The 25,277-nt window shown below is 60.2% G+C and overlaps 3 long non-coding RNA genes across 9 annotated transcripts; all 3 read left to right on the forward strand.

Annotated features, from left to right (window-relative positions):
- The first annotated feature begins 1,532 nt into the window (after positions 1-1,532).
- LOC135323716 (uncharacterized) lies at positions 1,533-5,384 on the forward strand. 3 transcript variants are annotated; one of them, XR_010385224.1, is made up of 6 exons: positions 1,533-1,644; positions 1,908-2,082; positions 3,154-3,281; positions 3,693-3,859; positions 4,052-4,215; positions 4,627-5,384. It is a non-coding gene; the product is annotated as an uncharacterized LOC135323716 (long non-coding RNA). The 3 variants fall into 3 exon arrangements; XR_010385225.1 differs by having other exon boundaries at positions 3,159-3,281; positions 4,011-4,215; XR_010385223.1 differs by having other exon boundaries at positions 3,159-3,281.
- A 4,581-nt stretch (positions 5,385-9,965) lies between these two features.
- On the forward strand, positions 9,966-14,015 carry LOC135323718 (uncharacterized). Of its 3 annotated transcripts, none has more exons than XR_010385227.1 (6): positions 9,966-10,077; positions 10,340-10,514; positions 11,586-11,713; positions 12,123-12,289; positions 12,482-12,645; positions 13,057-14,015. It is a non-coding gene; the product is annotated as an uncharacterized LOC135323718 (long non-coding RNA). The 3 variants fall into 3 exon arrangements; XR_010385228.1 differs by having other exon boundaries at positions 11,591-11,713; positions 12,441-12,645; XR_010385226.1 differs by having other exon boundaries at positions 11,591-11,713.
- Positions 14,016-18,305: 4,290 nt separating this feature from the next.
- Positions 18,306-22,355, forward strand: LOC135323719 (uncharacterized). Of its 3 annotated transcripts, none has more exons than XR_010385230.1 (6): positions 18,306-18,417; positions 18,680-18,854; positions 19,926-20,053; positions 20,463-20,629; positions 20,822-20,985; positions 21,397-22,355. It is a non-coding gene; the product is annotated as an uncharacterized LOC135323719 (long non-coding RNA). The 3 variants fall into 3 exon arrangements; XR_010385231.1 differs by having other exon boundaries at positions 19,931-20,053; positions 20,781-20,985; XR_010385229.1 differs by having other exon boundaries at positions 19,931-20,053.
- The last annotated feature ends 2,922 nt before the right edge of the window (positions 22,356-25,277 follow it).

A 25,277-nucleotide genomic window follows, 5' to 3' on the forward strand; every position in this document is an offset into this window, starting at 1 on the left:
GGTGCGGAGCTGTCCTGCTGTGCAGCGCAAGGGAAAGTCGACCAGCACCGTTGCTGTCCGAGGACCCTGGAACAGCCCGAGAGACCCTGGAACGGCCACCCCACGGACACCGTGTCACTGCCTCGCAAGGCCACTGCGTTCAGGTACGTTTGACTACATCCGGCAGAAAAAATGTAAGCCGAAGGATCAGGGCAAATAGCTGCTTGTCTAGGTTTGTTACCTAGCGACGCACTGGCAAAGCTTTTCATGAACACCCGTACTCGATCGAGTGCGTATTCATTCTGTGAATATTTATTACTGCCAGACCGCGTACGTCACTGATGCTTTAAAGCAAGTCCGTGGCGCTGGGGTAGCACGTGTAGTGGAGACTAAATGCAATAATACCTCATTTTGATGTTGTTCTCTTATACGAAAGCACTTGGAGCGGATTAAAACATTTCTCGTGCTATTTTGTTTATTGAGTGGACCCTGATACTGGGGAAAAGCTGCTGTGAAGCAGACCTAGTAGTCAGCTTCCTTAGAGAAGGCGTCTTGTCCTGTATTTGAGGGCTTCCGGTACGTTTTGACAGACAGTAGCGAATGACGGGTTTCCTTTGGACACCCCGGGGAGCAGAAAGTTCTGCCGGGAAGGCAAAATGTTTCTTGCGGCTGGGTTGGAAGAAGCTGGCTGCTGATGCAAAGCAGTGACAATTCTGGGGAGTCAGGGGAAGTTTTGAAAAGACGGTCGTTCCCTTTACTAGAAGGCTATGCACTTCGGTTCCTAATAGCTGTAGTAATGAAGCCAGGTAAGCGTTCGGGAGGAGCCCAAGCCATTTTTGTCTAGCGAGTATTTTGCAAGGGGGGCAGGAAAGCGCTGCGCTCTGCTCCTTGCTGCCCTCGCGTGTCTGAAAAGCGGCACTGCACGCGAGAGGGGGGGCGCGCAGGCGCATTGCGTTCCGGCGCGCTCACGGCTGCCCTCGCGTGTCGACAAGGCAGCACTGCAGCCGCCGGCGGCCACCGCTGCGTACGAAGACCGTTGCAGGCAGCCGGCGCACACGTGCGCGCTGCCGGTCGCCGTGTTCGCCGCTACTCTGCGCTCTGTCGGTAACGGTAAGCGAAGGGGCCGCGCTCGTGCCCCCTGCCCGGTGCTCACGGACCGGGAGCGCTTTTCCCGAGAGGGCTTTTCCTTCTCGGTGCTTCCTGGGGGCGCGGGGACGGGCAGTGCCGTCTCGGAGCTGCTCCGCGGCGCTCTCTCCCCGGGGCAGCCCCAGCGCCTGCTCGCTGATCCCCGCCGCTCTCTCGGGCGCGGGCAGAAGCAGCCTCGGGGCGCTCGCTGCTCGGCCTGAGCGCCGGGGTGGCGCGGCGGGCTGCGGTTGGAGCGCGGGAGCCGGCCGGCTGCAGCGCGGCGCTGCGACCACGCGAGGGTGGGGCCATTGCGGGTCTCGCCTGCCACGCGCTGCGCTCCCCCGCCCCTCGCGCTCCGCTCCCCCCGCCCCTCGCGCTCCGCTCCCCCCGCCCCTCGCGCTCCGCTCCCCCCGCCCCTCGCGCTCCGCTCCCCCGCCCCTCCCGCGCGATCCTGGGCGGCGCACGCGCGGTGCGGCGGCGCGAGCCCTGGACGGCCGGCGCACGCGCGGTGCGGCGGCGGGCAAAATGGCGGCGAGCAGTGTGGGTGTTTTCGCTAGACGGCGGCGGGCGAGGGCAGAGGCGGGCTGGAGTCGAGCATGTGGGGGCCGCGGTGAGGCGAGCGTGTGCCTTCGGGTGTCCGCGGGTGTCGGGCTGTGTCCTGCCAGCCGTGGCCGTCGCTGCGTGGAGGCGGCGGGGCGGGGGGGGGGGGAGTCGGGCCGGGGGCCGCGCCGCGCCGGGTCTGCGCGGCGCCGGGTCTGCCGGAGCGCGGCTCTGACTCTCCCTTTTGCGTGTGTCGCTTGCAGGGCCCCGGTTCCTCCCCAGCGCGGGCCGGGTCGTGCGCTCGCCCCTGCGGACGCAGCCTGGAGGAGTGTGTACGGGGGGTGTCTGCGCGGGGGTCTGGATGTCTCCAGCAGCGGCACGGCAGCCTCGTCTGGGACGCGGGGTCCTTCGCAGCTCTTCTGGGATGCGGGGCCCTTGGTGAGTTCCCTGCTGCCTCCTCTGGTGTTCTCTGCGAGCTCATAGATCCCTCCACCTCCCCCCCCCCCGCCCCGCTCCCCTGTCTGGTGGAGTGGGAGACCGGTGGCTCCTGCCGCCGAGCTGAGAGCCACGTAGGGCACCCCTATGCGCTCCCTACGCATCTGGGATGGCACCCCTGCCCTGAGGGCCCCGCAGAGTCCCACCCTTCCTGCAACCAGCCCCCCCAAAGCCATTAAACCACCCACAAATCCTGCCCCAACGCCCCCACAGGCCCCAAAACGCCTCCGAGCCCTGCCGCAATGTTGTCACTGACTCCAGACCTTCCCCTGCACTCTGTGCAAGGCCCCAAACATTCCTCAGACTGCTGCCAGACCCAGTCCCCGCAGCAGTGAGGCGTTCTAACAAAGATGGGGTGCGATCTGCGTCTCCGCCTCGACTCGGTCCCGCTTTAGAGAAACAGGAACTTAGAGCACTTCCTGGTGAAGAGTGTTGACGGGTGGATGCGCAGATGACAAAGAGATTTTTCTCTCTTTTCTTCTGAGCCGCCTCTGAGAAGCCTCTGTATGTGCACGATGTGGCTGATCTGGGATAATCGTGCTGTGCGCAGTGCTTAAGGAGAACATTGCCCTAAAATGGCGGGCTAAGGAGTAGCCTAAAAAACCTAAAAGGCTTGGGAAAAGCTAAAGAGAACACCGATGGGCTCTGGGAAGCCCCAGTGATGCTAGCGAAAACAGCGTGGCTTTTAGGCACCTCCTCAGAGCAGCAGCAATGTCTCGCTCCAGCCTATGGGACAATGGGGACTCTTAATTACCGCCTTGAATTACCACAAGTGTTGCGAAAGCAGAAGGGACTAGGGAGCACGCAGAGCAGGTTATGGACTATATGTCAAGTTTAAACAAGCAACAAGCCCCTCTGCAAATAGAAACAGGTTTAGCCCTAAGTAATAGACGAAGGTAGCTGTGAGTAACATGAAGCGAAGCAGTGACGTCAGTCACCCCGAAAGCCTCGGAGAAGCGGTCTGAAAATCTGGTACCCTCGCGGCCTCGGCAGTCTTTTTGGTTTGTTTGGCAGGGCAGCCCACCGAAGGGGGACGTCTCGAAGAGAAGCAGCAAGACCTGGGGATCCGGTGGTTCATTTTGGTCGTCGCCTGTGAGGCCAGCGTCCGAGCGTAAGAGGAAGCTAGGAGCTGTCTCAAAAAGGTAATAGGTGTGAAAGGGAGACAGGCAAATCGAGGGCTATCGTTCTTCCACATAGTTAAAGACTGAGAGAATTGTCGGTTAAGCGCATGTATACAAGGGTTTGAGAACAGTAACAGTAATACTGAAGCGGAATAAAAATAAGGTTTCGTGGAAGATGGCGCAGGTAAGTATTAGGCGACGTGCCCGCCTGCCTAATAACCTAGCCCTAATTGCTGTGTGTAACGTTTCCAGACTGCTTACCCTGTGATGTATGGCGCAAAGTGCCGTATTAAGACCTTTCCCTTAAGGAAAAGAAGAAGAAAATAAAAAAAAGAAAAGGGGAAAAAAGAAAACAGGGTAAAGAGAAAAAGATCATGCGTAAACCTAAGTGTTTCACTGGAAGTAAAACGCGAGTGTATCGCTTCCTTACAGAGATGGAACCGAGGACAGCAAATGCTGACGAAGAGAAGAGACGGACAAGCGTTTTCTTGTGGTTAATACCGAAGGGACGGGATGAAACGAGGAAGCCAGAATGCAGCGGCCCCTCGATATCACCAGGAACTGCTGCAGGAGGAGGCGTTCTGGCACGGGTAACTAAGGTAAGTATCACTGATGACCGTTAGCAGTCATTTCGGCCTCCCTGAGGCAGCGCTGAGGACTGAGTAAGCCGTTCCTACCCTGTGGCTGCTGTTCCCTGTATCTGCCTTAGCTTTGCTTTGGCTGTTTCTCTTTTGTTTTGTTATCGTACAGGCAGCTACGGAAAGGAATAGATGTCATCCTTACTTTTTTAGATTAATTGCCACGGCTGAAGTTGAAGAGACCAAGAAAGGTACGCACCGAAAGGGCACATCTTGAAGAGAGGCGGCTAGACCTAGCGACCCAGTTGTTCGTTTTGGTCGTCGCCTGTGAGGCCAGCATCCGAGCGTAAGAGGAAGCTAGGAGCTGTCTCAAAAAGGTAATAGGTTTGAAAGGGAGACAGGCAAATCGAGGGCTGTCGTCCCTCCATGTAGTTAAAGACCGAGAGAATTGTCGGTTAAGCGCGTGTATACAAGGGTTTGAGAACAGTAACAGTAATACTGAAGCGGAATAAAAATAAGGTTTCGTGGAAGATGGCGCAGGTAAGTATTAGGCGACGTGCCCGCCTGCCTAATAACCTAGCCCTAATTGCTGTGTGTAACGTTTCCAGACTGCTTACCCTGTGATGTATGGCGCAAAGTGCCGTATTAAGACCTTTCCCTTAAGGAAAAGAAGAAGAAAATAAAAAAAAGAAAAGGGGAAAAAAGAAAACAGGGTAAAGAGAAAAAGATCATGCGTAAACCTAAGTGTTTCACTGGAAGTAAAATGCGAGTGTATCGCTTCCTTACAGAGATGGAACCGAGGACAGCAAATGCTGACGAAGAGAAGAGACGGACAAGCGTTTTCTTGTGGTTAATACCGAAGGGACGGGATGAAACGAGGAAGCCAGAATGCAGCAGCCCCTCGATATCACCAGGAACTGCTGCAGGAGGAGGCGTTCTGGCACGGGTAACTAAGGTAAGTATCGCTGATGACCGTTATTAGTTATTTTGGCCTCCCCGAGGCAGCGCTGAGGACTAAGTAACCTGAGGGGCTCTGGCCTGGGCTAGGGCAGAAGTGCAGGCAGGCGGGATCAGGCATTTTCCTCTCAGCTCTCCGAGCTGAATCGTAGCCCCGAAGGAAAAAGCATTGGGGGGAGGCTGTCGGCTACTCGGACACCTGCCACGTCGAGGGCAGGGGCAGGAGCTGACCCTTCCCGGACGGACGGACAGACGGACAGACGCTGGTGCGGCGGTGACTCTTTGGGTATCGCAGGTAAGGGGAGGCACGCTGGTGCCGAGCTCCAGGGCGGTTTGCCTGAAGACGATGCCCGGAGGAGGAGGTTACGCGTTGTGTCCGGGGCTGGGAGCTGGTCCCCGAGTCCCGTGTACTTTGGGGTGCCTGCGCTTGCCAGGGAGCCCGGTGCTGTTCCCAGAGCTGCGGGGAATTTCCCTTGCGTTGCCTGGACCCTCGGGGCTCTTGGGGGTGTTTCCCCTCATCGCGAGGGCAGCCAGAGCCCCTCCAGGGCTGCGTGAGGTCCCCGAACCGCTCCCGGATTTGCTTTTGGCACTCCGCAGTGTCGCTCGTGTGCCTGGGGCAGTCTGCAGGCGCCATCCTGTCAGCCGCGTTGAGCCCTGCGGCGTGCCTCGTGAGCCCTCTGGTGTGCGCCAAGGCCCTTCCTCTGTATTTTGGTCTGCCCCAGAGCCCTGCACTTGCCCTCTGATGCCCTCAGGACCCCTCAGTTCACATTCTGGGTTGCCCCCGAGCCCTCTGCGTGCCTTTCGGTGCGCCCCGGGGCCCCGTGTGTGTTTTGTGGCACGCCGCAGAGGTCTCTCTTTAGCTTTTTCTCCTGTCCCGGAGTTTTCTGGGTGCTTCTGGGTGTGCCCCAGGGCCCTCCTTTTGGTGCCCCCCGAGTCACTCTGTTTGCTCTATCGTTGTTCTTTTTTTTTTTTTTTTTTTTGCCTTGTGTTGCACCCAGAGCTCTCGATTTGTTCTCTTGTGCTCCGCATACTCCCCTTTCCGCACTCCACACCCCAGGCAGGGCTCTCCCTTCAGCTCTCAGCAAGCTGCTGTCAGGAGAGTGGGGGTGCCTCTGCTGCCCTGGCAGCCCCCGCTGTCCCTGAAGGGGCTGATGGCCAGGCCCCCTGCCCAGTTCCTGCGGGACCACAGCTGCGGGCCCTGGGGCTGGGATGAATGCCAGGGGGAGCTGGGTGGCAGGACAGGCCCCAGGTGGGGCTGATGGCAAGGGCAGGCCCACATTTGGGGGCTGGGGCCGCAGTTGGGGGGAGCTGGCGCTGGGGCAGGAGCTGGGCAGCGGAGCTGCCGTGGAGCACGGCCCGCCGGGACCGGCCCGGCAGCCATCCTGCGGAGGAGGTGAGCGGGGCCGGGGGAGGCGCGCTGCAAGCTGCGGGTCCCGCATGCGCCGGGGGTCCCGGCGGCTGGGAGCGTCCCGGGGCCCCGGAGGCGGGGGGAGCAAGGGGGTGCGCCGGGGCTGTGGTGCGGTTTACTGTGCGGTCGGAGGAGCGCGGGGGGGGGGGGTCTCCTGTGTCAGCTCGGGAGCGTGTCGGGGAGCGGGGGGAGGCGGGATCGCAGGGGGAGGCCCCGGGAGGGTCGTGGAGGGGCGGGGGCAGTGTCGGAGCTGAGGTGGGGCTGGTCGCGGGGGTGTCGGGGGAGCCCCGGGCCGGTGCTGGGGCTGGCGGGGCCGCGCTCGGGGCTCTGCGGCGGTTTCCGGGGGGACAGGGGGGAAGGGGAAGGGGGGCGGGACGGAAAGGAACGGAATGTGCCGAGGGTCAAAGGTGCCCCAGCGCTGCGGGTGGGGGGCGGGAGTTGGGGTGCGGGAATGCGGGGAGCCGTAGCTTTCGGCGCGGCATGCCGGGAGCAGTAGTCTTCCGGCACTGGGCTTCCGGGCGGCCATGTTGCCTGGCATGGCATGCCGGGAACGGTAGTCTTCCGGCACTGGGCTTCCGGGACGCCATTTTCGCGTGCACGGTATGCTGGGAGGTGTAGTCTTCTCACTACAGTGGGGGCTACTGGGTGACCATGCTGCGCCTCTCGAGGTGGCCCCGGGGGGGGGCGGCAGGTCCCTGCCAGCGGGGTTCCCAGCAGCCGGCCACGTGGCAGGCCAGGAGCTGTAGTGCCAGGGGCCGGTGCCTTCTCAGCCCTGCGGCAGTGGCCCGCTGGGTCTGTTCCTTACTGGACGTGTGTCACTCACGCCTGAGTCCCCACAGGTCACGGGGGACAGTGGATTGTCTCTGTCTTTTCCCGGTACAGGGCAGGAAGCGTTTTCCATCTCCGATGGTGTTGCAAGACAACCTTGGAAGCTCAGAAGGAGTGTTCCTGCTGTTTCAACTAGGCAGATGAGGAGAATCTCTGTCTCTCTGTCTCTCTGTCTCTCTGTCTCTCTGTCTCTCTGTCTCTCTGTCTCTCTGTCTCTCTGTCTCTCTGTCTCTCTGTCTCTCTGTCTCTCTGTCTCTCTGTCTCTCTGTCTCTCTGTCTCTCTGTCTCTCTGTCTCTCTGTCTCTCTGTCTCTCTGTCTCTCTCTGTGTCCTGGGAGGAAATAATTCTTTAATCAAGGCCATGCTAGAAGTGCTAAAGCCTTAAAGAAACAGTAAATCAAAATGTTTTGTTTTCTATGTAGACGTTGCCAATTTAGCAAAGGAATTCGAGGTATCCCCTAACTGAACTGTCCTCATTATAATACAAGAAAATCACGCCCATAGGTCAGAAAGACCCGCGCCCAGGTGAAGACCCCTCCCCTGAGCATGCGTAGTTTTAAAATGGTGTGTAAGCAATATTAGAATTGTATGTAAATCACTAACCAACCGGTGTAAGAGGGAAAGTTGCAAACCTTGCAAGTTGTGTAAATGCTACTTGGAAAGCCTGGGGGGGGGGGGAGGAGTTGCGCTTGATTTGTGGGGAAAACACCGAGCAGCCAGGCTTGCACAACTCTGAAATAAATAAGCAAATGTCTCTCCTGAGCGTGTCATTGTTGGCTTAGTGCACAGCGGGCAACGAATCTGCTTTTCGGACAGCAGCGTGACCAGGCAGGGTTGTCCCCGGGGGCTGGGGCTGTCCCTCTTGGAAATGGGGAGGGCGGGGAGAGTAGGAGGGGTGCTGCGGGCTCCTGGGGGTCGTAGCTTTGCTCAGGATTGGGGCCGGTTAGGCAGCCGCTGGGAGGAGCGGCGGTGCTGGGAGGGCACGGTGCGGAGCTGTCCTGCTGTGCAGCGCAAGGGAAAGTCGACCAGCACCGTTGCTGTCCGAGGACCCTGGAACAGCCCGAGAGACCCTGGAACGGCCACCCCACGGACACCGTGTCACTGCCTCGCAAGGCCACTGCGTTCAGGTACGTTTGACTACATCCGGCAGAAAAAATGTAAGCCGAAGGATCAGGGCAAATAGCTGCTTGTCTAGGTTTGTTACCTAGCGACGCACTGGCAAAGCTTTTCATGAACACCCGTACTCGATCGAGTGCGTATTCATTCTGTGAATATTTATTACTGCCAGACCGCGTACGTCACTGATGCTTTAAAGCAAGTCCGTGGCGCTGGGGTAGCACGTGTAGTGGAGACTAAATGCAATAATACCTCATTTTGATGTTGTTCTCTTATACGAAAGCACTTGGAGCGGATTAAAACATTTCTCGTGCTATTTTGTTTATTGAGTGGACCCTGATACTGGGGAAAAGCTGCTGTGAAGCAGACCTAGTAGTCAGCTTCCTTAGAGAAGGCGTCTTGTCCTGTATTTGAGGGCTTCCGGTACGTTTTGACAGACAGTAGCGAATGACGGGTTTCCTTTGGACCCCCCAGGGAGCAGAAAGTTCTGCCGGGAAGGCAAAATGTTTCTTGCGGCTGGGTTGGAAGAAGCTGGCTGCTGATGCAAAGCAGTGACAATTCTGGGGAGTCAGGGGAAGTTTTGAAAAGACGGTCGTTCCCTTTACTAGAAGGCTATGCACTTCGGTTCCTAATAGCTGTAGTAATGAAGCCAGGTAAGCGTTCGGGAGGAGCCCAAGCCATTTTTGTCTAGCGAGTATTTTGCAAGGGGGGCAGGAAAGCGCTGCGCTCTGCTCCTTGCTGCCCTCGCGTGTCTGAAAAGCGGCACTGCACGCGAGAGGGGGGGCGCGCAGGCGCATTGCGTTCCGGCGCGCTCACGGCTGCCCTCGCGTGTCGACAAGGCAGCACTGCAGCCGCCGGCGGCCACCGCTGCGTACGAAGACCGTTGCAAGCAGCCGGCGCACACGTGCGCGCTGCCGGTCGCCGTGTTCGCCGCTACTCTGCGCTCTGTCGGTAACGGTAAGCGAAGGGGCCGCGCTCGTGCCCCCTGCCCGGTGCTCACGGACCGGGAGCGCTTTTCCCGAGAGGGCTTTTCCTTCTCGGTGCTTCCTGGGGGCGCGGGGACGGGCAGTGCCGTCTCGGAGCTGCTCCGCGGCACTCTCTCCCCGGGGCAGCCCCAGCGCCTGCTCGCTGATCCCCGCCGCTCTCTCGGGCGCGGGCAGAGCAGCCTCGGGGCGCTCGCTGCTCGGCCTGAGCGCCGGGGTGGCGCGGCGGGCTGCGGGTCGCCCGCGGGAGCCGGCCGGCTGCAGCGCGGCGCTGCGACCACGCGAGGGCGCCATTGCGGGTCTCGCCTGCCTCGCGCTGCGCTCCCCCCGCCCCTCGCGCTGCGCTCCCCCCGCCCCTCGCGCTGCGCTCCCCCCGCCCCTCGCGCTGCGCTCCCCCCGCCCCTCGCGCTGCGCTCCCCCCGCCCCTCGCGCTGCGCTCCCCCCGCCCCTCGCGCTGCGCTCCCCCCGCCCCTCGCGCTGCGCTCCCCCCGCCCCTCGCGCTGCGCTCCCCCCGCCCCTCGCGCTGCGCTCCCCCCGCCCCTCGCGCTGCGCTCCCCCGCCCCTCGCGCTCCGCTCCCCCGCCCCTCGCGCTCCGCTCCCCCGCCCCTCGCGCTCCGCTCCCCCCGCCCCTCGCGCTCCGCTCCCCCCGCCCCTCGCGCTCCGCTCCCCCCGCCCCTCGCGCTCCGCTCCCCCCGCCCCTCGCGCTCCCCCCGCCCCTCGCGCTCCCCCCGCCCCTCGCGCTCCCCCCGCCCCTCGCGCTCCCCCCGCCCCTCGCGCTCCCCCCGCCCCTCGCGCTCCCCCCGCCCCTCGCGCTCCCCCCGCCCCTCGCGCTCCGCTCCCCCGCCCCTCCCGCGCGATCCTGGGCGGCGCACGCGCGGTGCGGCGGCGCGAGCCCTGGACGGCCGGCGCACGCGCGGTGCGGCGGCGGGCAAAATGGCGGCGAGCAGTGTGGGTGTTTTCGCTAGACGGCGGCGGGCGAGGGCAGAGGCGGGCTGGAGTCGAGCATGTGGGGGCCGCGGTGAGGCGAGCGTGTGCCTTCGGGTGTCCGCGGGTGTCGGGCTGTGTCCTGCCAGCCGTGGCCGTCGCTGCGTGGAGGCGGCGGGGCGGGGGGGGGGGAGTCGGGCCGGGGGCCGCGCCGCGCCGGGTCTGCGCGGCGCCGGGTCTGCCGGAGCGCGGCTCTGACTCTCCCTTTTGCGTGTGTCGCTTGCAGGGCCCCGGTTCCTCCCCAGCGCGGGCCGGGTCGTGCGCTCGCCCCTGCGGACGCAGCCTGGAGGAGTGTGTACGGGGGGTGTCTGCGCGGGGGTCTGGATGTCTCCAGCAGCGGCACGGCAGCCTCGTCTGGGACGCGGGGTCCTTCGCAGCTCTTCTGGGATGCGGGGCCCTTGGTGAGTTCCCTGCTGCCTCCTCTGGTGTTCTCTGCGAGCTCATAGATCCCTCCACCTCCCCCCCCCCCGCCCCGCTCCCCTGTCTGGTGGAGTGGGAGACCGGTGGCTCCTGCCGCCGAGCTGAGAGCCACGTAGGGCACCCCTATGCGCTCCCTACGCATCTGGGATGGCACCCCTGCCCTGAGGGCCCCGCAGAGTCCCACCCTTCCTGCAACCAGCCCCCCCAAAGCCATTAAACCACCCACAAATCCTGCCCCAACGCCCCCACAGGCCCCAAAACGCCTCCGAGCCCTGCCGCAATGTTGTCACTGACTCCAGACCTTCCCCTGCACTCTGTGCAAGGCCCCAAACATTCCTCAGACTGCTGCCAGACCCAGTCCCCGCAGCAGTGAGGCGTTCTAACAAAGATGGGGTGCGATCTGCGTCTCCGCCTCGACTCGGTCCCGCTTTAGAGAAACAGGAACTTAGAGCACTTCCTGGTGAAGAGTGTTGACGGGTGGATGCGCAGATGACAAAGAGATTTTTCTCTCTTTTCTTCTGAGCCGCCTCTGAGAAGCCTCTGTATGTGCACGATGTGGCTGATCTGGGATAATCGTGCTGTGCGCAGTGCTTAAGGAGAACATTGCCCTAAAATGGCGGGCTAAGGAGTAGCCTAAAAAACCTAAAAGGCTTGGGAAAAGCTAAAGAGAACACCGATGGGCTCTGGGAAGCCCCAGTGATGCTAGCGAAAACAGCGTGGCTTTTAGGCACCTCCTCAGAGCAGCAGCAATGTCTCGCTCCAGCCTATGGGACAATGGGGACTCTTAATTACCGCCTTGAATTACCACAAGTGTTGCGAAAGCAGAAGGGACTAGGGAGCACGCAGAGCAGGTTATGGACTATATGTCAAGTTTAAACAAGCAACAAGCCCCTCTGCAAATAGAAACAGGTTTAGCCCTAAGTAATAGACGAAGGTAGCTGTGAGTAACATGAAGCGAAGCAGTGACGTCAGTCACCCCGAAAGCCTCGGAGAAGCGGTCTGAAAATCTGGTACCCTCGCGGCCTCGGCAGTCTTTTTGGTTTGTTTGGCAGGGCAGCCCACCGAAGGGGGACGTCTCGAAGAGAAGCAGCAAGACCTGGGGATCCGGTGGTTCATTTTGGTCGTCGCCTGTGAGGCCAGCGTCCGAGCGTAAGAGGAAGCTAGGAGCTGTCTCAAAAAGGTAATAGGTGTGAAAGGGAGACAGGCAAATCGAGGGCTATCGTTCTTCCACATAGTTAAAGACTGAGAGAATTGTCGGTTAAGCGCATGTATACAAGGGTTTGAGAACAGTAACAGTAATACTGAAGCGGAATAAAAATAAGGTTTCGTGGAAGATGGCGTTAGGTAGGTATTAGGCGACGTGCCCGCCTGCCTAATAACCTAGCCCTAATTGCTGTGTGTAACGTTTCCAGACTGCTTACCCTGCAACGTATGGCGCAAAGTGCCGTATTAAGACCTTTCCCTTAAGGAAAAGAAGAAGAAAAAAAGAAAAAAAGGGGAAAAAAGAAAACAGGGTAAAGAGAAAAAGATCATGCGTAAACCTAAGTGTTTCACTGGAAGTAAAACGCGAGTGTATCGCTTCCTTACAGAGATGGAACCGAGGACAGCAAATGCTGACGAAGAGAAGAGACGGACAAGCGTTTTCTTGTGGTTAATACCGAAGGGACGGGATGAAACGAGGAAGCCAGAATGCAGCGGCCCCTCGATATCACCAGGAACTGCTGCAGGAGGAGGCGTTCTGGCACGGGTAACTAAGGTAAGTATCACTGATGACCGTTAGCAGTCATTTCGGCCTCCCTGAGGCAGCGCTGAGGACTGAGTAAGCCGTTCCTACCCTGTGGCTGCTGTTCCCTGTATCTGCCTTAGCTTTGCTTTGGCTGTTTCTCTTTTGTTTTGTTATCGTACAGGCAGCTACGGAAAGGAATAGATGTCATCCTTACTTTTTTAGATTAATTGCCACGGCTGAAGTTGAAGAGACCAAGAAAGGTACGCACCGAAAGGGCACATCTTGAAGAGAGGCGGCTAGACCTAGCGACCCAGTTGTTCGTTTTGGTCGTCGCCTGTGAGGCCAGCATCCGAGCGTAAGAGGAAGCTAGGAGCTGTCTCAAAAAGGTAATAGGTTTGAAAGGGAGACAGGCAAATCGAGGGCTGTCGTCCCTCCATGTAGTTAAAGACCGAGAGAATTGTCGGTTAAGCGCATGTATACAAGGGTTTGAGAACAGTAACAGTAATACTGAAGCGGAATAAAAATAAGGTTTCGTGGAAGATGGCGCAGGTAAGTATTAGGCGACGTGCCCGCCTGCCTAATAACCTAGCCCTAATTGCTGTGTGTAACGTTTCCAGACTGCTTACCCTGTGATGTATGGCGCAAAGTGCCGTATTAAGACCTTTCCCTTAAGGAAAAGAAGAAGAAAATAAAAAAAAGAAAAGGGGAAAAAAGAAAACAGGGTAAAGAGAAAAAGATCATGCGTAAACCTAAGTGTTTCACTGGAAGTAAAATGCGAGTGTATCGCTTCCTTACAGAGATGGAACCGAGGACAGCAAATGCTGACGAAGAGAAGAGACGGACAAGCGTTTTCTTGTGGTTAATACCGAAGGGACGGGATGAAACGAGGAAGCCAGAATGCAGCAGCCCCTCGATATCACCAGGAACTGCTGCAGGAGGAGGCGTTCTGGCACGGGTAACTAAGGTAAGTATCGCTGATGACCGTTATTAGTTATTTTGGCCTCCCCGAGGCAGCGCTGAGGACTAAGTAACCTGAGGGGCTCTGGCCTGGGCTAGGGCAGAAGTGCAGGCAGGCGGGATCAGGCATTTTCCTCTCAGCTCTCCGAGCTGAATCGTAGCCCCGAAGGAAAAAGCATTGGGGGGAGGCTGTCGGCTACTCGGACACCTGCCACGTCGAGGGCAGGGGCAGGAGCTGACCCTTCCCGGACGGACGGACAGACGGACAGACGCTGGTGCGGCGGTGACTCTTTGGGTATCGCAGGTAAGGGGAGGCACGCTGGTGCCGAGCTCCAGGGCGGTTTGCCTGAAGACGATGCCCGGAGGAGGAGGTTACGCGTTGTGTCCGGGGCTGGGAGCTGGTCCCCGAGTCCCGTGTACTTTGGGGTGCCTGCGCTTGCCAGGGAGCCCGGTGCTGTTCCCAGAGCTGCGGGGAATTTCCCTTGCGTTGCCTGGACCCTCGGGGCTCTTGGGGGTGTTTCCCCTCATCGCGAGGGCAGCCAGAGCCCCTCCAGGGCTGCGTGAGGTCCCCGAACCGCTCCCGGATTTGCTTTTGGCACTCCGCAGTGTCGCTCGTGTGCCTGGGGCAGTCTGCAGGCGCCATCCTGTCAGCCGCGTTGAGCCCTGCGGCGTGCCTCGTGAGCCCTCTGGTGTGCGCCAAGGCCCTTCCTCTGTATTTTGGTCTGCCCCAGAGCCCTGCACTTGCCCTCTGATGCCCTCAGGACCCCTCAGTTCACATTCTGGGTTGCCCCCGAGCCCTCTGCGTGCCTTTCGGTGCGCCCCGGGGCCCCGTGTGTGTTTTGTGGCACGCCGCAGAGGTCTCTCTTTAGCTTTTTCTCCTGTCCCGGAGTTTTCTGGGTGCTTCTGGGTGTGCCCCAGGGCCCTCCTTTTGGTGCCCCCCGAGTCACTCTGTTTGCTCTATCGTTGTTCTTTTTTTTTTTTTTTTTTTTGCCTTGTGTTGCACCCAGAGCTCTCGATTTGTTCTCTTGTGCTCCGCATACTCCCCTTTCCGCACTCCACACCCCAGGCAGGGCTCTCCCTTCAGCTCTCAGCAAGCTGCTGTCAGGAGAGTGGGGGTGCCTCTGCTGCCCTGGCAGCCCCCGCTGTCCCTGAAGGGGCTGATGGCCAGGCCCCCTGCCCAGTTCCTGCGGGACCACAGCTGCGGGCCCTGGGGCTGGGATGAATGCCAGGGGGAGCTGGGTGGCAGGACAGGCCCCAGGTGGGGCTGATGGCAAGGGCAGGCCCACATTTGGGGGCTGGGGCCGCAGTTGGGGGGAGCTGGCGCTGGGGCAGGAGCTGGGCAGCGGAGCTGCCGTGGAGCACGGCCCGCCGGGACCGGCCCGGCAGCCATCCTGCGGAGGAGGTGAGCAGGGCCGGGGGAGGCGCGCTGCAAGCTGCGGGTCCCGCATGCGCCGGGGGTCCCGGCGGCTGGGAGCGTCCCGGGGCCCCGGAGGCGGGGGGAGCAAGGGGGTGCGCCGGGGCTGTGGTGCGGTTTACTGTGCGGTCGGAGGAGCGCGGGGGGGGGGGGGGGTCTCCTGTGTCAGCTCGGGAGCGTGTCGGGGAGCGGGGGGAGGCGGGATCGCAGGGGGAGGCCCCGGGAGGGTCGTGGAGGGGCGGGGGCAGTGTCGGAGCTGAGGTGGGGCTGGTCGCGGGGGTGTCGGGGGAGCCCCGGGCCGGTGCTGGGGCTGGCGGGGCCGCGCTCGGGGCTCTGCGGCGGTTTCCGGGGGGACAGGGGGGAAGGGGAAGGGGGGCGGGACGGAAAGGAACGGAATGTGCCGAGGGTCAAAGGTGCCCCAGCGCTGCGGGTGGGGGGCGGGAGTTGGGGTGCGGGAATGCGGGGAGCCGTAGCTTTCGGCGCGGCATGCCGGGAGCAGTAGTCTTCCGGCACTGGGCTTCCGGGCGGCCATGTTGCCTGGCATGGCATGCCGGGAACGGTAGTCTTCCGGCACTGGGCTTCCGGGACGCCATTTTCGCGTGCACGGTATGCTGGGAGGTGTAGTCTTCTCACTACAGTGGGGGCTACTGGGTGACCATGCTGCGCCTCTCGAGGTGGCCCCGGGGGGGGGCGGCAGGTCCCTGCCAGCGGGGTTCCCAGCAGCCGGCCACGTGGCAGGCCAGGAGCTGTAGTGCCAGGGGCCGGTGCCTTCTCAGCCCTGCGGCAGTGGCCCGCTGGGTCTGTTCCTTACTGGACGTGTGTCACTCACGCCTGAGTCCCCACAGGTCACGGGGGACAGTGGATTGTCTCTGTCTTTTCCCGGTACAGGGCAGGAAGCGTTTTCCATCTCCGATGGTGTTGCAAGACAACCTTGGAAGCTCAGAAGGAGTGTTCCTGCTGTTTCAACTAGGCAGATGAGGAGAATCTCTGTCTCTCTGTCTCTCTGTCTCTCTGTCTCTCTGTCTCTCTGTCTCTCTGTCTCTCTGTCTCTCTGTCTCTCTGTCTCTCTGTCTCTCTGTCTCTCTGTCTCTCTGTCTCTCTGTCTCTCTGTCTCTCTGTCTCTCTGTCTCTCTGTCTCTCTGTCTCTCTGTCTCTCTCTGTGTCCTGGGAGGAAATAATTCTTTAATCAAGGCCATGCTAGAAGTGCTAAAGCCTTAAAGAAACAGTAAATCAAAATGTTTTGTTTTCTATGTAGACGTTGCCAATTTAGCAAAGGAATTCGAGGTATCCCCTAACTGAACTGTCCTCATTATAATACAAGAAAATCACGCCCATAGGTCAGAAAGACCCGCGCCCGGGTGAAGACCCCTCCCCTGAGCATGCGTAGTTTTAAAATGGTGTGTAAGCAATATTAGAATTGTATGTAAATCACTAACCAACCGGTGTAAGAGGGAAAGTTGCAAACCTTGCAAGTTGTGTAAATGCTACTTGGAAAGCCTGGGGGGGGGGGGGGGGAGGAGTTGCGCTTGATTTGTGGGGAAAACACCGAGCAGCCAGGCTTGCACAACTCTGAAATAAATAAGCAAATGTCTCTCCTGAGCGTGTCATTGTTGGCTTAGTGCACAGCGGGCAACGAATCTGCTTTTCGGACAGCAGCGTGACCAGGCAGGGTTGTCCCCGGGGGCTGGGGCTGTCCCTCTTGGAAATGGGGAGGGCGGGGAGAGTAGGAGGGGTGCTGCGGGCTCCTGGGGGTCGTAGCTTTGCTCAGGATTGGGGCCGGTTAGGCAGCCGCTGGGAGGAGCGGCGGTGCTGGGAGGGCACGGTGCGGAGCTGTCCTGCTGTGCAGCGCAAGGGAAAGTCGACCAGCACCGTTGCTGTCCGAGGACCCTGGAACAGCCCGAGAGACCCTGGAACGGCCACCCCACGGACACCGTGTCACTGCCTCGCAAGGCCACTGCGTTCAGGTACGTTTGACTACATCCGGCAGAAAAAATGTAAGCCGAAGGATCAGGGCAAATAGCTGCTTGTCTAGGTTTGTTACCTAGCGACGCACTGGCAAAGCTTTTCATGAACACCCGTACTCGATCGAGTGCGTATTCATTCTGTGAATATTTATTACTGCCAGACCGCGTACGTCACTGATGCTTTAAAGCAAGTCCGTGGCGCTGGGGTAGCACGTGTAGTGGAGACTAAATGCAATAATACCTCATTTTGATGTTGTTCTCTTATACGAAAGCACTTGGAGCGGATTAAAACATTTCTCGTGCTATTTTGTTTATTGAGTGGACCCTGATACTGGGGAAAAGCTGCTGTGAAGCAGACCTAGTAGTCAGCTTCCTTAGAGAAGGCGTCTTGTCCTGTATTTGAGGGCTTCCGGTACGTTTTGACAGACAGTAGCGAATGACGGGTTTCCTTTGGACCCCCCAGGGAGCAGAAAGTTCTGCCGGGAAGGCAAAATGTTTCTTGCGGCTGGGTTGGAAGAAGCTGGCTGCTGATGCAAAGCAGTGACAATTCTGGGGAGTCAGGGGAAGTTTTGAAAAGACGGTCGTTCCCTTTACTAGAAGGCTATGCACTTCGGTTCCTAATAGCTGTAGTAATGAAGCCAGGTAAGCGTTCGGGAGGAGCCCAAGCCATTTTTGTCTAGCGAGTATTTTGCAAGGGGGGCAGGAAAGCGCTGCGCTCTGCTCCTTGCTGCCCTCGCGTGTCTGAAAAGCGGCACTGCACGCGAGAGGGGGGGCGCGCAGGCGCATTGCGTTCCGGCGCGCTCACGGCTGCCCTCGCGTGTCGACAAGGCAGCACTGCAGCCGCCGGCGGCCACCGCTGCGTACGAAGACCGTTGCAGGCAGCCGGCGCACACGTGCGCGCTGCCGGTCGCCGTGTTCGCCGCTACTCTGCGCTCTGTCGGTAACGGTAAGCGAAGGGGCCGCGCTCGTGCCCCCTGCCCGGTGCTCACGGACCGGGAGCGCTTTTCCCGAGAGGGCTTTTCCTTCTCGGTGCTTCCTGGGGGCGCGGGGACGGGCAGTGCCGTCTCGGAGCTGCTCCGCGGCACTCTCTCCCCGGGGCAGCCCCAGCGCCTGCTCGCTGATCCCCGCCGCTCTCTCGGGCGCGGGCAGAAGCAGCCTCGGGGCGCTCGCTGCTCGGCCTGAGCGCCGGGGTGGCGCGGCGGGCTGCGGGTCGCCCGCGGGAGCCGGCCGGCTGCAGCGCGGCGCTGCGACCACGCGAGGGCGCCATTGCGGGTCTCGCCTGCCTCGCGCTGCGCTCCCCCCGCCCCTCGCGCTGCGCTCCCCCCGCCCCTCGCGCTGCGCTCCCCCCGCCCCTCGCGCTGCGCTCCCCCGCCCCTCGCGCTGCGCTCCCCCGCCCCTCGCGCTGCGCTCCCCCGCCCCTCGCGCTGCGCTCCCCCGCCCCTCGCGCTGCGCTCCCCCGCCCCTCGCGCTGCGCTCCCCCGCCCCTCGCGCTGCGCTCCCCCGCCCCTCGCGCTGCGCTCCCCCGCCCCTCGCGCTCCGCTCCCCCGCCCCTCGCGCTCCGCTCCCCCCGCCCCTCGCGCTCCCCCCGCCCCTCGCGCTCCCCCCGCCCCTCGCGCTCCCCCCGCCCCTCGCGCTCCCCCCGCCCCTCGCGCTCCCCCCGCCCCTCGCGCTCCCCCCGCCCCTCGCGCTCCCCCCGCCCCTCGCGCTCCGCTCCCCCGCCCCTCCCGCGCGATCCTGGGCGGCGCACGCGCGGTGCGGCGGCGCGAGCCCTGGACGGCCGGCGCACGCGCGGTGCGGCGGCGGGCAAAATGGCGGCGAGCAGTGTGGGTGTTTTCGCTAGACGGCGGCGGGCGAGGGCAGAGGCGGGCTGGAGTCGAGCATGTGGGGGCCGCGGTGAGGCGAGCGTGTGCCTTCGGGTGTCCGCGGGTGTCGGGCTGTGTCCTGCCAGCCGTGGCCGTCGCTGCGTGGAGGCGGCGGGGCGGGGGGGGGGGAGTCGGGCCGGGGGCCGCGCCGCGCCGGGTCTGCGCGGCGCCGGGTCTGCCGGAGCGCGGCTCTGACTCTCCCTTTTGCGTGTGTCGCTTGCAGGGCCCCGGTTCCTCCCCAGCGCGGGCCGGGTCGTGCGCTCGCCCCTGCGGACGCAGCCTGGAGGAGTGTGTACGGGGGGTGTCTGCGCGGGGGTCTGGATGTCTCCAGCAGCGGCACGGCAGCCTCGTCTGGGACGCGGGGTCCTTCGCAGCTCTTCTGGGATGCGGGGCCCTTGGTGAGTTCCCTGCTGCCTCCTCTGGTGTTCTCTGCGAGCTCATAGATCCCTCCACCTCCCCCCCCCCCGCCCCGCTCCCCTGTCTGGTGGAGTGGGAGACCGGTGGCTCCTGCCGCCGAGCTGAGAGCCACGTAGGGCACCCCTATGCGCTCCCTACGCATCTGGGATGGCACCCCTGCCCTGAGGGCCCCGCAGAGTCCCACCCTTCCTGCAACCAGCCCCCCCAAAGCCATTAAACCACCCACAAATCCTGCCCCAACGCCCCCACAGGCCCCAAAACGCCTCCGAGCCCTGCCGCAATGTTGTCACTGACTCCAGACCTTCCCCTGCACTCTGTGCAAGGCCCCAAACATTCCTCAGACTGCTGCCAGACCCAGTCCCCGCAGCAGTGAGGCGTTCTAACAAAGATGGGGTGCGATCTGCGTCTCCGCCTCGACTCGGTCCCGCTTTAGAGAAACAGGAACTTAGAGCACTTCCTGGTGAAGAGTGTTGACGGGTGGATGCGCAGATGACAAAGAGATTTTTCTCTCTTTTCTTCTGAGCCGCCTCTGAGAAGCCTCTGTATGTGCACGATGTGGCTGATCTGGGATAATCGTGCTGTGCGCAGTGCTTAAGGAGAACATTGCCCTAAAATGGCGGGCTAAGGAGTAGCCTAAAAAACCTAAAAGGCTTGGGAAAAGCTAAAGAGAACACCGATGGGCTCTGGGAAGCCCCAGTGATGCTAGCGAAAACAGCGTGGCTTTTAGGCACCTCCTCAGAGCAGCAGCAATGTCTCGCTCCAGCCTATGGGACAATGGGGACTCTTAATTACCGCCTTGAATTACCACAAGTGTTGCGAAAGCAGAAGGGACTAGGGAGCACGCAGAGCAGGTTATGGACTATATGTCAAGTTTAAACAAGCAACAAGCCCCTCTGCAAATAGAAACAGGTTTAGCCCTAAGTAATAGACGAAGGTAGCTGTGAGTAACATGAAGCGAAGCAGTGACGTCAGTCACCCCGAAAGCCTCGGAGAAGCGGTCTGAAAATCTGGTACCCTCGCGGCCTCGGCAGTCTTTTTGGTTTGTTTGGCAGGGCAGCCCACCGAAGGGGGACGTCTCGAAGAGAAGCAGCAAGACCTGGGGATCCGGTGGTTCATTTTGGTCGTCGCCTGTGAGGCCAGCGTCCGAGCGTAAGAGGAAGCTAGGAGCTGTCTCAAAAAGGTAATAGGTGTGAAAGGGAGACAGGCAAATCGAGGGCTATCGTTCTTCCACATAGTTAAAGACTGAGAGAATTGTCGGTTAAGCGCATGTATACAAGGGTTTGAGAACAGTAACAGTAATACTGAAGCGGAATAAAAATAAGGTTTCGTGGAAGATGGCGTTAGGTAGGTATTAGGCGACGTGCCCGCCTGCCTAATAACCTAGCCCTAATTGCTGTGTGTAACGTTTCCAGACTGCTTACCCTGCAACGTATGGCGCAAAGTGCCGTATTAAGACCTTTCCCTTAAGGAAAAGAAGAAGAAAAAAAGAAAAAAAGGGGAAAAAAGAAAACAGGGTAAAGAGAAAAAGATCATGCGTAAACCTAAGTGTTTCACTGGAAGTAAAACGCGAGTGTATCGCTTCCTTACAGAGATGGAACCGAGGACAGCAAATGCTGACGAAGAGAAGAGACGGACAAGCGTTTTCTTGTGGTTAATACCGAAGGGACGGGATGAAACGAGGAAGCCAGAATGCAGCGGCCCCTCGATATCACCAGGAACTGCTGCAGGAGGAGGCGTTCTGGCACGGGTAACTAAGGTAAGTATCACTGATGACCGTTAGCAGTCATTTCGGCCTCCCTGAGGCAGCGCTGAGGACTGAGTAAGCCGTTCCTACCCTGTGGCTGCTGTTCCCTGTATCTGCCTTAGCTTTGCTTTGGCTGTTTCTCTTTTGTTTTGTTATCGTACAGGCAGCTACGGAAAGGAATAGATGTCATCCTTACTTTTTTAGATTAATTGCCACGGCTGAAGTTGAAGAGACCAAGAAAGGTACGCACCGAAAGGGCACATCTTGAAGAGAGGCGGCTAGACCTAGCGACCCAGTTGTTCGTTTTGGTCGTCGCCTGTGAGGCCAGCATCCGAGCGTAAGAGGAAGCTAGGAGCTGTCTCAAAAAGGTAATAGGTTTGAAAGGGAGACAGGCAAATCGAGGGCTGTCGTCCCTCCATGTAGTTAAAGACCGAGAGAATTGTCGGTTAAGCGCATGTATACAAGGGTTTGAGAACAGTAACAGTAATACTGAAGCGGAATAAAAATAAGGTTTCGTGGAAGATGGCGCAGGTAAGTATTAGGCGACGTGCCCGCCTGCCTAATAACCTAGCCCTAATTGCTGTGTGTAACGTTTCCAGACTGCTTACCCTGTGATGTATGGCGCAAAGTGCCGTATTAAGACCTTTCCCTTAAGGAAAAGAAGAAGAAAATAAAAAAAAGAAAAGGGGAAAAAAGAAAACAGGGTAAAGAGAAAAAGATCATGCGTAAACCTAAGTGTTTCACTGGAAGTAAAATGCGAGTGTATCGCTTCCTTACAGAGATGGAACCGAGGACAGCAAATGCTGACGAAGAGAAGAGACGGACAAGCGTTTTCTTGTGGTTAATACCGAAGGGACGGGATGAAACGAGGAAGCCAGAATGCAGCAGCCCCTCGATATCACCAGGAACTGCTGCAGGAGGAGGCGTTCTGGCACGGGTAACTAAGGTAAGTATCGCTGATGACCGTTATTAGTTATTTTGGCCTCCCCGAGGCAGCGCTGAGGACTAAGTAACCTGAGGGGCTCTGGCCTGGGCTAGGGCAGAAGTGCAGGCAGGCGGGATCAGGCATTTTCCTCTCAGCTCTCCGAGCTGAATCGTAGCCCCGAAGGAAAAAGCATTGGGGGGAGGCTGTCGGCTACTCGGACACCTGCCACGTCGAGGGCAGGGGCAGGAGCTGACCCTTCCCGGACGGACGGACAGACGGACAGACGCTGGTGCGGCGGTGACTCTTTGGGTATCGCAGGTAAGGGGAGGCACGCTGGTGCCGAGCTCCAGGGCGGTTTGCCTGAAGACGATGCCCGGAGGAGGAGGTTACGCGTTGTGTCCGGGGCTGGGAGCTGGTCCCCGAGTCCCGTGTACTTTGGGGTGCCTGCGCTTGCCAGGGAGCCCGGTGCTGTTCCCAGAGCTGCGGGGAATTTCCCTTGCGTTGCCTGGACCCTCGGGGCTCTTGGGGGTGTTTCCCCTCATCGCGAGGGCAGCCAGAGCCCCTCCAGGGCTGCGTGAGGTCCCCGAACCGCTCCCGGATTTGCTTTTGGCACTCCGCAGTGTCGCTCGTGTGCCTGGGGCAGTCTGCAGGCGCCATCCTGTCAGCCGCGTTGAGCCCTGCGGCGTGCCTCGTGAGCCCTCTGGTGTGCGCCAAGGCCCTTCCTCTGTATTTTGGTCTGCCCCAGAGCCCTGCACTTGCCCTCTGATGCCCTCAGGACCCCTCAGTTCACATTCTGGGTTGCCCCCGAGCCCTCTGCGTGCCTTTCGGTGCGCCCCGGGGCCCCGTGTGTGTTTTGTGGCACGCCGCAGAGGTCTCTCTTTAGCTTTTTCTCCTGTCCCGGAGTTTTCTGGGTGCTTCTGGGTGTGCCCCAGGGCCCTCCTTTTGGTGCCCCCCGAGTCACTCTGTTTGCTCTATCGTTGTTCTTTTTTTTTTTTTTTTTTTTGCCTTGTGTTGCACCCAGAGCTCTCGATTTGTTCTCTTGTGCTCCGCATACTCCCCTTTCCGCACTCCACACCCCAGGCAGGGCTCTCCCTTCAGCTCTCAGCAAGCTGCTGTCAGGAGAGTGGGGGTGCCTCTGCTGCCCTGGCAGCCCCCGCTGTCCCTGAAGGGGCTGATGGCCAGGCCCCCTGCCCAGTTCCTGCGGGACCACAGCTGCGGGCCCTGGGGCTGGGATGAATGCCAGGGGGAGCTGGGTGGCAGGACAGGCCCCAGGTGGGGCTGATGGCAAGGGCAGGCCCACATTTGGGGGCTGGGGCCGCAGTTGGGGGGAGCTGGCGCTGGGGCAGGAGCTGGGCAGCGGAGCTGCCGTGGAGCACGGCCCGCCGGGACCGGCCCGGCAGCCATCCTGCGGAGGAGGTGAGCAGGGCCGGGGGAGGCGCGCTGCAAGCTGCGGGTCCCGCATGCGCCGGGGGTCCCGGCGGCTGGGAGCGTCCCGGGGCCCCGGAGGCGGGGGGAGCAAGGGGGTGCGCCGGGGCTGTGGTGCGGTTTACTGTGCGGTCGGAGGAGCGCGGGGGGGGGGGGGGGTCTCCTGTGTCAGCTCGGGAGCGTGTCGGGGAGCGGGGGGAGGCGGGATCGCAGGGGGAGGCCCCGGGAGGGTCGTGGAGGGGCGGGGGCAGTGTCGGAGCTGAGGTGGGGCTGGTCGCGGGGGTGTCGGGGGAGCCCCGGGCCGGTGCTGGGGCTGGCGGGGCCGCGCTCGGGGCTCTGCGGCGGTTTCCGGGGGGACAGGGGGGAAGGGGAAGGGGGGCGGGACGGAAAGGAACGGAATGTGCCGAGGGTCAAAGGTGCCCCAGCGCTGCGGGTGGGGGGCGGGAGTTGGGGTGCGGGAATGCGGGGAGCCGTAGCTTTCGGCGCGGCATGCCGGGAGCAGTAGTCTTCCGGCACTGGGCTTCCGGGCGGCCATGTTGCCTGGCATGGCATGCCGGGAACGGTAGTCTTCCGGCACTGGGCTTCCGGGACGCCATTTTCGCGTGCACGGTATGCTGGGAGGTGTAGTCTTCTCACTACAGTGGGGGCTACTGGGTGACCATGCTGCGCCTCTCGAGGTGGCCCCGGGGGGGGGCGGCAGGTCCCTGCCAGCGGGGTTCCCAGCAGCCGGCCACGTGGCAGGCCAGGAGCTGTAGTGCCAGGGGCCGGTGCCTTCTCAGCCCTGCGGCAGTGGCCCGCTGGGTCTGTTCCTTACTGGACGTGTGTCACTCACGCCTGAGTCCCCACAGGTCACGGGGGACAGTGGATTGTCTCTGTCTTTTCCCGGTACAGGGCAGGAAGCGTTTTCCATCTCCGATGGTGTTGCAAGACAACCTTGGAAGCTCAGAAGGAGTGTTCCTGCTGTTTCAACTAGGCAGATGAGGAGAATCTCTGTCTCTCTGTCTCTCTGTCTCTCTGTCTCTCTGTCTCTCTGTCTCTCTGTCTCTCTGTCTCTCTGTCTCTCTGTCTCTCTGTCTCTCTGTCTCTCTGTCTCTCTGTCTCTCTGTCTCTCTGTCTCTCTGTCTCTCTCTGTGTCCTGGGAGGAAATAATTCTTTAATCAAGGCCATGCTAGAAGTGCTAAAGCCTTAAAGAAACAGTAAATCAAAATGTTTTGTTTTCTATGTAGACGTTGCCAATTTAGCAAAGGAATTCGAGGTATCCCCTAACTGAACTGTCCTCATTATAATACAAGAAAATCACGCCCATAGGTCAGAAAGACCCGCGCCCGGGTGAAGACCCCTCCCCTGAGCATGCGTAGTTTTAAAATGGTGTGTAAGCAATATTAGAATTGTATGTAAATCACTAACCAACCGGTGTAAGAGGGAAAGTTGCAAACCTTGCAAGTTGTGTAAATGCTACTTGGAAAGCCTGGGGGGGGGGGGGGGGAGGAGTTGCGCTTGATTTGTGGGGAAAACACCGAGCAGCCAGGCTTGCACAACTCTGAAATAAATAAGCAAATGTCTCTCCTGAGCGTGTCATTGTTGGCTTAGTGCACAGCGGGCAACGAATCTGCTTTTCGGACAGCAGCGTGACCAGGCAGGGTTGTCCCCGGGGGCTGGGGCTGTCCCTCTTGGAAATGGGGAGGGCGGGGAGAGTAGGAGGGGTGCTGCGGGCTCCTGGGGGTCGTAGCTTTGCTCAGGATTGGGGCCGGTTAGGCAGCCGCTGGGAGGAGCGGCGGTGCTGGGAGGGCACGGTGCGGAGCTGTCCTGCTGTGCAGCGCAAGGGAAAGTCGACCAGCACCGTTGCTGTCCGAGGACCCTGGAACAGCCCGAGAGACCCTGGAACGGCCACCCCACGGACACCGTGTCACTGCCTCGCAAGGCCACTGCGTTCAGGTACGTTTGACTACATCCGGCAGAAAAAATGTAAGCCGAAGGATCAGGGCAAATAGCTGCTTGTCTAGGTTTGTTACCTAGCGACGCACTGGCAAAGCTTTTCATGAACACCCGTACTCGATCGAGTGCGTATTCATTCTGTGAATATTTATTACTGCCAGACCGCGTACGTCACTGATGCTTTAAAGCAAGTCCGTGGCGCTGGGGTAGCACGTGTAGTGGAGACTAAATGCAATAATACCTCATTTTGATGTTGTTCTCTTATACGAAAGCACTTGGAGCGGATTAAAACATTTCTCGTGCTATTTTGTTTATTGAGTGGACCCTGATACTGGGGAAAAGCTGCTGTGAAGCAGACCTAGTAGTCAGCTTCCT

This window comes from Dromaius novaehollandiae, chromosome 27 (assembly GCF_036370855.1).
Source record: "Dromaius novaehollandiae isolate bDroNov1 chromosome 27, bDroNov1.hap1, whole genome shotgun sequence".
In the NCBI taxonomy this organism is placed as follows: domain Eukaryota; kingdom Metazoa; phylum Chordata; class Aves; order Casuariiformes; family Dromaiidae; genus Dromaius; species Dromaius novaehollandiae.